The sequence below is a fragment of the Piliocolobus tephrosceles genome, chromosome 13, assembly GCF_002776525.5.
Source record: "Piliocolobus tephrosceles isolate RC106 chromosome 13, ASM277652v3, whole genome shotgun sequence".
In the NCBI taxonomy this organism is placed as follows: domain Eukaryota; kingdom Metazoa; phylum Chordata; class Mammalia; order Primates; family Cercopithecidae; genus Piliocolobus; species Piliocolobus tephrosceles.
The window spans coordinates 102,879,209-102,893,654 of record NC_045446.1 but is presented as its reverse complement, the minus strand read 5'-3'; the positions used below and the strand labels follow the sequence as shown (position 1 = coordinate 102,893,654).

The 14,446-nt window shown below is 39.7% G+C and overlaps 1 protein-coding gene across 3 annotated transcripts in view; it reads right to left on the bottom strand.

The window, feature by feature from the left end:
- Positions 1-14,446, bottom strand: part of NCAM1 (neural cell adhesion molecule 1) — a 313,585-nt gene that overhangs the window by 162,937 nt on the left and 136,202 nt on the right. The window lies entirely within an intron of this gene.

Below are 14,446 nucleotides of genomic sequence, written 5' to 3'. Positions count from 1 at the left end.
TTTGATTAGCACTTGTTTCTAGAATAGGGATTATAGATCATGATGATTTCTTTATTTTTGTTATCTGGCTTATCTATATTTTCTAATTTTTTATTACAAACATAATTACTTTTGCAATTTAGAAAAACAAAGGTAAAAATTTAATTAATTGTGATAGGCCATTATGGAAGTAGATAAAGCCATGAAAGCACAGATGAAAACAAATGCTGTGTGTATGATATTTAAATTGTGGAATATTACTTCACCCAAACCTTGAGAGGCAATGCGCAATCGGCTACAGCAAGGCAAACTTCCCAGCTGTGCTGTCAGTTGTGTGACATTGGGCAGGTTATTTATCATCTTTTAGATTCGATGTTTAAACGACGGGTTAAAATAGTGCCCATCTCGCAAAGTCATTATAATGATTAGCTGAGGTTGTGCATTAGGTCACTGGTACCTGGTAAAATTTAGCACTAGAATTATGTGTGTTATTTATTTGGCTTTTCTTAGTACTATCATTACTGAGGCTTTGGGAGGTATTCCAATAGGAAAGGACCTATCCCAATGGGAAAGGACTCTGCCTCTATAGGCAAAGGGAAGTGGTGTCAGGGGCGTGGAGCCAGGCCACAGGCTTACTTTTAAATCTCAAAAATAAATTCAAGACATTCCATTTCAGAAAATTTAAAACTTCTGCTTTTTCACAACAAAGTTCTTAGTGCTTTGTTATGATTTCTCAGTGAAATCATTACCTTGGGAATAGTAATAGTAAACACCAGTCACCATTACAACTTTAATCAATATTTTCTTACTATTTAGAAGCCAGTGATCCTTTAGTGAAAATATACATTTGTCTAACTCTCCTCTCCCTCTATATGAATGACCCAAACCCTATAACCTTTATTCATACCACAATATGGCATGAATTTAGGGGAGATGAGGATAGTCAATTATAAAGCTAGCCAAATTTAAACCAGAGCATAACATTTAAGATCAGTGCAAAAAGAGGCCAAGCAATCATAGATGTTCATCTCTGCAAGGTTTTCAGTTGTCAGAGACTCTGGGGTGAAATGAGTTTATGAAAAAACAAATATGATCCACCTTTATCTTCCCAAGGCCGTAATACATGCCAGGAAGTGAGAAAATCTGTCTGTCTCTGCTGGGAAGCTCCCAAATGTTTTGATTAAAATAGAACATCTCATTTAATTCTCATCCTTGAGACAAGTTCATAATTCACTGAACTGATCCAGGATTTTTATAATAAATGGCAATTGAATTAAAAATATGCCTGCCGTCTTTGGCCAAATATATACATATATTAAAAACAGGACTATTGGCTTCATGCACTTTTGCTAAAAAACAAATTATAACCACATATGAATTACAGTTAATTCATTTATATATACACATTCACATGTGTATGTCTCCATGCATATGTATTTTGCATGTATATATGTATGTATACATGTATGTATGTAAAATGTTCACAGAGCATACATCATTGAGAAAACTCAGGGGCCAAGGAATGATCTCCCAAACACCAGGCCCACACTATCTGATGTCTCCGGAACAGCATGAGATGGTCCCTTTGACTAAAAACTCATTATCTCCACATTCAAGATCCACATTCAAGATGACGCCTCACCATTCAAGATGCAGCTCCAAAGTCACCTTTCCATCAAGTTCTTCCAAGTTTCCCTGCGCTAGAAACAGTAATTTTCTCTTTTCTACCTTGAATTCATTATTTATGTACATCTTCTCTGAACAACAAAACAAAAAGTTCCTTGAAAGCAGAGCCCAGGGACAATTCTTATGTGCAATCTCCCTGTCCTCAGTGCCTAGCTTAGATAGCACTCTGGCCAAAATTGGGGATTAATATACATTTTCAGAATGAAATAAATCAATATTTGATTCCATTTTAATACAATCATCAATTTTTGTTCTCATCAGATAGTGCTAGCTGCACAGACTAGAATATATGACTCAGGAATATGTCTTTGGCAATATTCTAATCTCCAATTCCTGACAATTCTTTGCTCCTCTTTTTTTTTTTTTTTTTTGAGACAGAGTCTTGCTCTGTTGCCCAGGCTGGAGTGCAGTGGCACTATCTTGGCTCACTGCAACCTCTGCCTTCTGGGTTTAAGCGATTCTCCTGCTTCAGGCTCCTGAGTGGATGGGACTACAGGTGCATGCCACCACGCCCAGCTAATTTTTATATTTTTAGTAGAGACGGGGTTTCACCATGTTGGCCAGGCTGGTCTTGAACTCCTGACCTCAGGTGATCCACCCACTTTGGCCTCCCAAAGTGTTGGGATTACAGGCATGAGCCATCGCGCCCGGCCTCCTCACTCCTCTTAAAACCTTGTTAAAATACTTCAAGGGGCCAGGCCTGGTGACTCAAGCCTGTAATCCCAGCACTTTGGGAGGCCGAGGTGGGCAGATCACTTGAGGTCAGGAGTTCGAAACCAGGCTGGCCAACATGGTGAAACCCCACCTCTACTAAAAATACCAGCTACTTGGGAGGCTGAGGCAGGAGAATTGCTTGAACCTGGGAGGCGGAGGTGGCAGTGAGCCGAGATTGCACCACTGCACTCTAGCCTGGGTGACAGGGCAAGACTCTGTCTCAAAAACAAACAAAAAAACAAAAACAAAAATAAAAATAAACTTCAAGGGATGTATCAGATAGTTCATAGCATCTCTGGACCCAACCCCAGTAAAAAAATTAAAAAGGAATTGAGCATCAAGTTAAAGAAGAAACTTATTTCAGATAGTACAAAGTGCTTAGATTGGGATTTATGAGCGTATGAAGAAATGATATGTCTGCCATATGCTTTCACGTTAACAAAGAACTTTTTGTCCAGACACTAATACTGTAGTCTTCTCAGGAATCACCGCTAACTTACACGTTTTAATCAATTAAACAATCTACATAAAAGATTAGTCAAGAAAGAAAATGCAAATCAAGTATGGAGAGATATCTTCCTCTATAAATCTGGGAAAGCAATTACCCGAAAGTCAGAGAGCTTTGAACAATAATCATTCTAATTTGGCATCTCTTGTCTTTTTCAAAGTTTCAAAAATTTAAAAGTTAGGAGAACAAAGATCAGCATGCTCCAGCGCCCTGCTCAGAGATAACTAACATTCACTGACTTCCTGATGTGTGGCTTTACATATCTTTGCTTACCTCGCCCCTCACACAAGGTAAATTAAGCCCATTTTACAGAAGAAAATATTAACGCTTGTATTATTACAAATTATGCATACACTAGGGTCCATAAAAAAACATTCTTCAAACCAGAGCCAAATTCCTACAAGTTAATCTTTAAAGTCCAATATTAAAATGTGGGGACTTACGGGCACCGTTGGTTTAATTCATCTTCAGCTGACTCATGGAATACAACCTGATTTCTAACTGCCAAGGAGCTTGGGGGAACTTATCTCCAAATGACCATAGAATTTCCAGGAAATTCTAACTTGACCTAGGAGTTAACAATAATAATCTCTGACAAAAGGATAATGCAGTTTGATAACACAGAAGTTGCAGGTTGCTTGTGGACTTCTGCTGGGTTATGTCCTAGAATTACTGCAGAGGACTCTCCTCCCTTAATTTATGCCATCTGGTCAACACTAGGGGTGATATGGTTTGGCTGTGTCCCCACCCAAATCTCATCTTAAATTGTAGCTCCCATAATTCCCACACATTGTGGGAGGGACCCAGTGGGAGATAACTGAATCCTGGAGGTCGTTTCCTCCATACTGTTATCGTGGTAATGAAAAAGTCTCAAGAGATCTGACGGTTTTATAAAGTGAAACCCCTTTCACTTGGTTCTCATTTTCCCTCCTGCCTGTCAGCACGTAAGACGTGCCTTTCCCCTTCCACCATGATTGTGAGGCCTCTCCAGCCACTTGGAACTGTGAGTCCATTAAATCTCTTTTTCTTTATAAATTACCCAGGTATGTCTTTATTAGCACTGTGAAAACGGACTAATACAAGGGGTATAACGTTTCCAATAGTAGTCTTTTCTTTCTTCATGTTAAATCTCAAAAGCACTTATGGAATACTTACTCAAAAGCCTGGAGCTTTGCACATATTAGTTCATTTAATTCTCATCACCTAATAAAATTAGTATTTCAACCCCTTGAGAACCTTCAGAGACTATACAGAGATGTTAAGTGTCTTGCCGACAAGCACACAGCTAGGAAGAGGTAGAGCAGGAACAAGAACCCCAGTATTTCTAACTTTAAAACCCAAACTTTCTCAACTACACCATATAACCACACTCCCCTAAGTATTTCTGTCTTCTACTGGTCTGAGCTTAAATGGTTGAAGCCGTCCAGTCTCTTTTCAAGATGCAATCATATTCTTAATCCTCATCTTCATCATTAAATATTCACTCAACTGAATTGAAAGTTGCAAATACTGTAAGAGAAATCATTGTGTGAAACAAATAGATAAAATCCCGATTCCAATTCCATTACTTAGAAAATCAAGGAGGAGAGACCACAAGCAACTGTTGACTGTGTGTCTTAGTCCACACCACATAACTGCCTCTGTTCCGACTGCCATTTTTACATTTCTCTTTGGGCTTTTTTAGAAACAGATGGGCTACTGACTGGGTATTATCAGTTCCAACCTATGCAGCTGGAGCATCCCAGAATTGCAGAAATAGCAATCTTCTGAATAATTTCTCCTGCCACAAACAACTGCTGCTGCTCCTATAATAACCCCCTTAGTGGGCCGAGAGAGCATTCTTCCCATTCCAAGAGCCACGGTTCAGTTCCTCTTAAACCACAATGTCCTTTTGTGTTTTGGCTGAAGAAATCTTATAGGCCACCTGATCTTTGTTATGTCTTAGAGGAGGCAGATATACCAGATGATAATATTTGGTATATAACGGACTTTTATCTTCAGTTGTCACAATAAAGGAAAATCAAGATGGGAGACAACTCAACTGCTTCTTACCTTCTTCTTTAGCAAATACAAGAGCCTCCCTATGAAGGATGTCACACAAAACTGCCCGTTTTATGTCATCAACTGTTAGCCTCCCCAGAAAGGCAAATTTATACAAACCACAAACTATGTTGGCCACATTTTGAACCATAATGCCATGAACTCAGAAGTTTACTGAGTTAAGATGTTTGTTGTTATAGAAAAAAAGAATTCAGATCTCTAACCAAATATTTTCTTTCACATTTGAGTACTTTGCAACCACAAAATACTCATCACATAAATGAGAACTGGTAATATTTAGAAATTACTGAAATCACGATATACTGAATAATAATATTTCATCCATAAGATAGGACTTAGTTTTTTCAGATAATATTTGTTTGGTAATTGACTACTAAATCAGTTAGTCAAATAAAAAGTAAATAAATAAATTATTTTAAAATATATGTTACAAATTGTATAACTAGTTATATAAAATACTAATTAGCTTTTGGTGATGACAAAATGATATTAACATAATTTTTCTATTTTTCAGACTCATCATTTTATAACAGCTTTACTGAAATAGAACACCCATCTCAAATAATTCAGCCTTTTAAAGATTAGTGGCTTTTAATATATTCACAGAGTTGGGCAACCAGCACCACTAATTTTAGAACATTTTCATCATCCCATAACACACCTCTTAGCAGCCACTCCCTATTCTCCCTCCCTAGCTTCTGGCAACAATTAATATACGACTTCTTGTCTGTAGAGTAGCCTATTATGGACATCCCATATAAATGGAATCATACACTATATGGTCATTTTTATCTGGCTTCTTTCACTTAGCATAATGTTTTCAACACTTATCCATGTAGCAAGATATCTGTACTTCATTCCTTTTTATGGCTGAATAATAATTCAACATATGAATACATATCTTTGATTTGTCCATTCATTAGTTGATGAACATTTGTTTGATTTCCATTTCTCAGCTACTGTGAGTAACTCTGTTATGAAATTTGTGCACATGTTTTTGCATGGCTGTATGTCAAGCATCTCATTTTTTATGAAAATCACAATCTTCAACAAAGAAAGAAATACGTTATGTTATGCCAATGAAAGGAAAGGTCTTAACGGTAAGAATTGTGAGAGAGCAGGATACAGAAATGAACAAGCCAGCTATGGGAGTGCAAGGTGAGGTCCATACCCTTCCTGGGCCAGTCTTGCTGCACAGCAGCAGAACTCTCTGGGCTTCCTCCATCTGCTATTGGGACCCCACAGGCCTGCCAACCTCAACTGCACACAGCCAAGGATGAGCAAAGCTTGTACATCCCACCCACAAGCCTCCAAAATCCAGCACTGTTTCCTCCAATATGAAGTGGAAAGAGATGTTTGAGCCAAACTCCGACATGTTTCTCAAATGACATCAAAATGTATTCTCATTAATGCCTGAAGCAGATCAATAGGCAAATCAGGTTTTTATTAATGTTCCCTTTGACTGTGACACCACCTTATCCAAATGAAAAGAGAGGATTCAAATAAACAGAGAAGTTAATAAAAAAGTAACAGCTAGGCCGGGCGCAGTGGCTCAAGCCTGTAATCCCAGCACTTTGGGAGGCCGAGGCGGGTGGATCACGAGGTCAGGAGATCGAGACCCTCCTGGCTAACACGGTGAAACCCCGTCTCTACTAAAAATACAAAAAACTAGCCGGGCGCTGTGGCTGGCGCCTGTAGTCCCAGCTACTCTGAGGCTGAGGCGGGAGAATGGCGGGAACCCGGGAGGCGGAGCTTGCAGTGAGCCGAGGGAGGCGGAGCTTGCAGTGAGCCGAGATCGCGCCACTGCACTCCAGCCTGGGCGACACAGCGAGACTCAGTCTCAAAAAAAAAAAAAAAAAAAAAAGTAACAGCCTATTTGATTAAAATGTTCCTAGGAAAGGACATACACAGTTAAAATTTATTTTGTTTTTATGTTGATTAAATATCAAAGGCATTTTCGAAGTGTCTGAAGTACTAGCCAAAGAGGTTATACATTAACTTCTTCACCCTCAAGTAAAATAATATTACAGGACTCAAGTGCATAAGACCCAATTTATTCCAAAGAGAGAGGTTCAAAAGATCAGTAATTATAAGGCTATGTAGGACAAAAAAATGTTTGCATCCTCCAAATTATCAGAGGTAGTTTGCTAACTAGTGCCTGAGGACAATGAGTGATTACCCCCAATTCAGCTTTGTTCTCATTAGAAAGGACTTCAAGCTGAAAGGCAGCCAGAGCCCAATAATACTGCAGTCAGTCCCGGTTGGCTTTTCACAATTGGATCTGCATGTTTTTTTAAGGAATACAAAAACAATAACAAACAGATAAGTCTCAAATGCATTATACTCATTCACACATACATCATCATGATCTTTTTCACGAACTAAATTATTGCATTTAAATTTCTTGTAATAGAAAAAAATAGCCACAGAAGCAGCCTCAGATGCTATATGTCTAAACTCTTCACCCTTGTAGTAAGGCAGTATAAATCACTGTTACTGTTCTCCCTACTCTTGTAAACACAAAAAGCGTTGCCTGTTCCCTTCCCCTGCACTGCCACCGTCACCCCGCCCACCCCCCATCCCACCTCCTCCTCCCCTGTTCTCCAACAGGAGAACCAGAACAAAATGAAAACCTAGTCAGGGCCTCCATGCAAAGCCACAAAACCCAAAGATTCTGGAGGCAGTACTGGGTTGAGTTTAGAAAGCTGAAAAGAGAAAAGATCAGAAGGGTATTCGGACCTCACAACAGAAAGGATGCATCCAACCCAGAGTTTCCCAGCCGAATCTGCCCACTGCCTGTTTTTGTAAGACCCTGTAGCTACAAGAAAATTCAATTATTGGAAAAATTATTTAAATTATTGGAAGAAAGACAAAAGAAGAACAATAGTTTATGATTTATGAAAATCACATAAAAATCTAATTTCAGTACCTCTAAATGAAAGTTTATTGGAACACATCCCTGCCCCTTCATTTGCATATCGCCTGTGGTTACTTCAGGGCTTTAAAGGCACAGCTGAGTAACTGTGGCAGAGACCATATGGCCTGCAAAGACAAAACGAATTGTTATTAAGCCCTTCACAGATAAACTTTGGGGACCCCTTGTCTAGCCCATCCTAAGTGTACATTTCATCCTAAATCTCTAAAATGGATTTCAAAGAAAGCCAGCCAGTGATAACCCACCCATTATCACTGGGGAGGTGGGTGGGGAGTTCTGCACTTGCAGAGGCAGGTACCATAGATGGGATTCCTGTTCACAGAAACACAAAAAGTATCACACATACAGAGTTGACTGTGTTGAGAGTTTTGGCCGACAAACAACTTGTCCCTTTTATAAATCTGTTTCAAGCCACACAGCTTATCAGTGAACACAAGAACACATTAGCTGCCCACAAATTAGCATTTAGTACAAGTATCTACAAAAAGGACAAGGAATCCATTTACATTTCAAATTGTCTTCACTCCATTTAGCTTGAAACTTTCTTCAAGTCACGAACACATCCAGAAACACCGGATAACTACTTCTTATCAATTTGGACTCCATTTTAATCCATCCTTTAATAATGTTGCCTGTGTGAGGGTGGAGGAATGATTCAACTAGAGAAATAGAATAAATAATGAATAGGAACTAGAGGCTCCCGAGCTCACTGACAACAGCCAAAGTGCTATGATGTCAAAGTTTCATTAACTGCATGTGTTTATCAACCATTCCCTATATACTCATGTTTCCTTAACACTATCCTGTACTTAACCAGAGAATGCCACACTCTGTGCCTTCTGCCTAATCACAAAATAACATGCAGAAACACGTCTGTAACCAAATTTCATAATCTAAATGTCACCCAGTTTATCTTGTGTCTCATAATCAAGCATGTTTTTGTTCTTAGGAGGGAACAAAGGAAATAACTCAGATTCTAACTGTTTCTAAAGTCTGGAACAAGAATTAAAAGATACACAAGCTCACCTTGTCTTAAAGATGTTTCTCCGAAAAATTCTAGCTATTCCTTGAACCTTCCCCATGAAACTGCTATCTATGGTCAGCTTTCCAGGGCTCCTTTCAGTGCAATAGTAGAATAATGGTCTACGTTGTAATCAAAATTTGCTCATGTTTAAACTCTTCAGTTCTTTTTTAAGTTTTTTAATCATTTAAAGTAAGTAAGTAAATATTAAATACCAAGTGGCAAACAGGTGTAGATGGCTGGGGGGTCTATGAGAAGTCCAGCTGGCATATCACTATGCCCAAGAGCCAGTAATCCCAGTGGTGGCTTCCAATCTGGCAATGGCTGGGATAAATGTCACCTCCATAGCCTCCATGCCAGCTAAAAAAGGAATTGCAAGACTGGTGCTTAGGCCAGAAAAAATACTGATTAAAGACACTCAACTCTCACCTCACTGTCTGCAGCAAATTTGATTTCAAGTTTCCTATGGAGTGAAATGGTCAACTGCCTTTGCGGCTGTCATAGTTCAACCATGCTTCTAGTACACGTGCATAGTGTATGAGAGTGTCTGTGCACAGGTTTGCCTTCCTGCGGATTATAACCTCCATTTTGCTCTGTAGGACAATCCTTATCATATTTACAACTTATATTTCATTAAAAAATCCTCCTGAAAACAAATATGGATGAAATAATAATCCTAAAGAACTTTTTCACATGGCTAAAAAGGTAATGATTATTCTTGACATTATACAAGGGTAGAGTTTATTACAATCTTCTGAACAAATAATGAGTTTGCAGAATTCATAAACAACCACATTTTCTTTCATTTTTTTTTTTTTTTTTTTTTTTACCAGGTATTAACCCATACTTAGGGGAAAATAAAAACAAACATAACAGTATTCTTAATCAATTTGTAGAAAAAGCTAATAGAACATCATGTAAATAGGCTAATGTATGCAAACAAAGAAGAAATACCATATTTGAAAATCAACTTACTTATGTCATAAAATAATACAAATAACTGCAGAAGCACATCTTGGGAAACAGCAAGGCCAAATTTGTTAAGTTATATAACTCTCTGGGCCTCAGTTTCCCAATGGGGAAGATGATTGCAAGGCCTGATTGTTCGGAGTAAATGAGTTACTAAAGGACCTAGCACGGTGTCAGCACTGCAGGTGTTAACTATTCTTACTTAATAAAATTATTCCTAAAGTTTTGATCACATTTTCTTAAGACTCTTACTTCTTTGATACATAAAGAGATAGTAGAAAATAAATGGTTCACTCAATGAGCATAAATCCAGTCAAAGAGGAGAAATCAGATAATCAGAAAGCAAATGGGGGAAAAACAGGAGAAAGTGTGACACCAGGATTTATAATTAAGGAGCAATACACAATACACAATGCAACCATAATTTAGAACAGATCATAGAGAAGCAAAGTTAAATATGGAAAGAAATAGAGTATGAAAGTAACAAAGGAAAATAACCATGCTATTAAAAACAAGGTCACACGCTCAGCGGTGCTAACAACTAACAGGGGAATTGAAGCCGTGACAGAAGAATTTGCGGCCTCTTTCACATTTCATTTTAAAGATTTTAAAAATTATTAAAATTTCCTGGCACTGCCACAATAGTGGAGGCCATAGGAACTCCAGGTGGTCACCAAAGAATACACTGAAAGTAAGTGAGTACACCAAGGCAGAGTGACAGCAATTACAATGAGGGATTTCCAGGTCAAAGGCAAACCAGGGAAGCTTCCTTAACTCTCCCAAGAAAGGGTGGTGAGTGCTACTCCTCCAGGCATAATATAAGCTGGATTTTCCTAATTTGAATACAACCAGGCTCCTTCTGGGGACAAGGAGAACTGAGCAGAACAGGAGGAAGTCCTTCTTTTGACACTTCCTCCTTTGCAATCTCAGAGCTGTGTAAAGGACCAGAATGGGTCATCTAGAGACATTCTACAGAAGCCATCACAGAGTGGCCACAGTGATACTGACAGGAGGCAGGGAAATATTGGGTAGAAGAGGGCAGTTCCTTCACAAAAGCTCCACCCACAAGCGTGGGCCCATGGCCATAAATGAGAACTTCACATCCCTGTTTTCCCGCCTGAATGTTGCTTTTTCCAAAACCACCCTGGCCTGCCATGCACCCCCCCCCCCACCCATCTTGTACCCATAAAAACCCCAAACTCCACTGGCAGAGGAACAGAGTGGTGTGGCAGAGAAGGAGAGAAGAAAGAAGCAGCCGAATGTTGAAGAGGCAGCTGAACAGAAAGGAGTTCAGCTGTCCCAAACTCCAGGGGAAGATTATCCTCCCACTCCATCCACTTTCCAGCTCCCCATCCCACTGAGAGCCACCTTCATCACTCAATAAAATCTCTGCATTCACCATCCTTCAAGTTTATGTGACCTGATTCTTCCTGGATGCCAGACAAGGACCCAGGTACCAAGAGAGCAGGGTGTAAAAGGCTGTCACCCTGACCCTCTACTGAGCTGGTTAACACTTAGCCATCCACAGACAGCAACTGCTAAAAGAGCATTAATTGTAATAACACAACCCTAGATGCTACCGTGGGGCCACAGCCCAAAAGTGCTCACTCCGGCCCTGGCATCCACTTGCCTGTGTACTCCTCCTTCCACAAGGGGTTTGAACCACACCCCTTGTAAGTGAGCCATACCCCTCTCATAAGTTCTGCGAAAGGGACCAAGGAACTCTTCTGTCTCAATGACAACTCCCAGGATGAGTTAAGAGATGAAAATAACAGGAGAAGGCAGTACTAGTGTCTTCTACCAAGTACAATAGGCAAAATTTAGGGTGCTAGGCTCTGCTTGAAAACAAGGTGGGATTTTTCCATAATCAGGACTTCAAACAATCTTTGTGTTCTCTTAAAAATAAAAAGCCCTGGGGCCGGGAGCAGTGGCTCACACCTATAATCCCAGCAATTGGGAGGCCGAGGCGGGCGAATCACTAGGTCAGGAATTCAAGACCAGCCTGGCCAATATAGTGAAACCCTGTCTCTACTAAAAATACAAAAATTAGCTGGGCATGGTAGCAGGTGCCCGTAGTCCCAGCTACTCGGGAGGCTGAGGCAGGAGAATTGCTTGAACTCAGGAGGCAGAGGTTGCAGTGTGCTCAGATTGCACCACTGCACTCCAGCCTGGGTGATAGAGAGAGACTCTGTCTCAAAAATAATAAATAAATAAATAAAATAAAAAGTCATTGAAGCAAGTGTTGCAAAAGCAGCCTGGGGAACCAGTGCTCTTCCTCTTTGCTAAAGATGGCTTTGGGTGGTCATTTGATTTTGCTGTTGCTCGTTTTTGTCAGCGCCTTTCATGCTTCTGGTTTGTTTGTTGTTCACGCACATTCCACTGTTAGCTAGTTGAAGAGGTTATTATAAACAATGAGTTTATTCTAGCCACTAGTCCAGGAAAGCATATGGTGAATGTGACAGAACAACAGTTATGCAACCGTGGAGTGATAAACTCAAGAGAACCAAATTCAAACATGGTACCCTACCTACTTCCCAGCAGACAATGAATATATTACTGTACTCAACTCTCCTCCCATCTTCTCATTATGCTTCTTTATTCTTTATCTCTGTCTCTCTAAAGGCCTTATTTATCCCATCTTGATGGATAATGCATGAGGTTGCAGGACATAACAATTAAAATCCTCGACTCCTCAACCAAACTACTTAGGTTTGACTCTAATCTCCACCACTAAATCAATGTGATCTTGGGAAAATGAACATCTCTGTGCCTCAGCTTCCTCATCTGAAAAATGGAAGGAAAGTAATAGTGCCTACCTTCTCGGGTTGTTTTGACATTTACATGAGTTAATATTTGAAACATGTTTAGAATAATATCCCACAGGACTTACTACTGTCACTGAGAGATGTGTCAGACAAGGGAAGCAACTTCCATAATAGTTCTTGTAAACAGTGATCCTGTTCAATGGTTTTAATTATCTCCAGGAACTGAGGACCGTCCAGTCCTAACTCCTGTGCCATCATTTGCCCATGCTTCTGATTCCCATGGTCATAGACCTGCCCAACCTATATTATTGAAAGTTTCGCGAGCACTTCAGGTCCAACAAACTGGCTCAAACTGGAACACACTGTGCTCCCCTCATTTCAGGGCCTTTGCTCTACTCCAGTTCTTCACATGACGGTCATTCTTCTACTTTCAGATTTAATGTCCCTCCTCAAGGAGTCCTTATCTGACCACCCTACTTAAAGGGGCCTCTTCTCCTGCCCCTGCTACAAAGCAAATAATTCCTTGTCTTAATATCCTGTTGTAGTTTCTTCATAGCTGTGATCACTATACCTGAGGTTACCTTTCTCACTTACAGCCTGCCTGCCATATCCATGGATTCCCCATTCACAGATTCAACCAACCATGGATCAAATATATTTGGGGAAAAAAAAACAATAAAAATAATACAAATAAAAAGCAATACAGTATAACAATTATTATTATTAATTTTTTCTTTTTTTTGAGACAGAGTCTTGCTCTGTCGCCCAGGCTGGAGGGCAGTGACGCGATCTCGGCTCACTGCAAGCTCCGTCTCCCAGGTTCACACCATTCTCCTGCCTCAGTCTCCTGAGTAGCTGGGACTACAGGCACCCGGCTAATTTTTTTTGTATTTTTAATAGAGACGGGGTTTAATAGAGACTGTGTTAGCCAGGATGGTCTCTATCTCCTGACCTCGTGATCCACCAGCCTCGGCCTCCCAAAGTGCTGGGATTACAGGTGTGAGCCACCGTGCCCCACCCAGTATAACAATTATTTACAAAGCATCTATGTTGCCTTAGGTATTATAAGTAATCTAGAGATGAGTCAATTATACAGGAGGATGTGTGTAGGTTACATGCAAATACTATTGCCGTTTTACATCAGGGACTTGAGCATCCATGGATTTTGGTATCCTGATAAGGGGTAGTCCTAGACCCAATCTCCTCTGTACTGAGGGACAACTCTGTTTGCTTATTTGTTGGTTCCATGCTCCTCCTGTTAGAATGAAGTTCCATGAGACCAAGCACCTGTGTCATTTATTGCCTTATCCTTGGAACTTAGATCACCACCTGGCACTTAGATCACTTAGTATCCTAAGTGTGCTCAGTTTGTTGAATACATTCCACATCATGAATTTTATGACAATGCATGAATATTAGAAAATTTTGCTCTCATATATTTTGCTTAAGAAATGTGTTTATCAGTTATGTTTAAAATAAAAGGCCTGGCACTTGGTAGCATAAGCTTCAGCTATCTTAAATATTTAGGTATGAGGAAAGCTCCATTGCCCGTGCAACAGGAGATGAATAAAGTCTCTCTATAGTTTTCTTTCTCATACACTTAACACAAGAGCTTGTACAAATCCAACTTAAATACATCTTGATGATGATAGTAGTAATCTCACTGCGATTTTAGGTATTTATGTCAAAATACATGCCCATTAATGATAAGTCAATTTATTTTGACATAAATTCCTATTGTCCTTTAAGGAACCATTTAATTGCTTTCACTAACAATTACCTAAAGTATGCTCTAAAAAACAGCTACT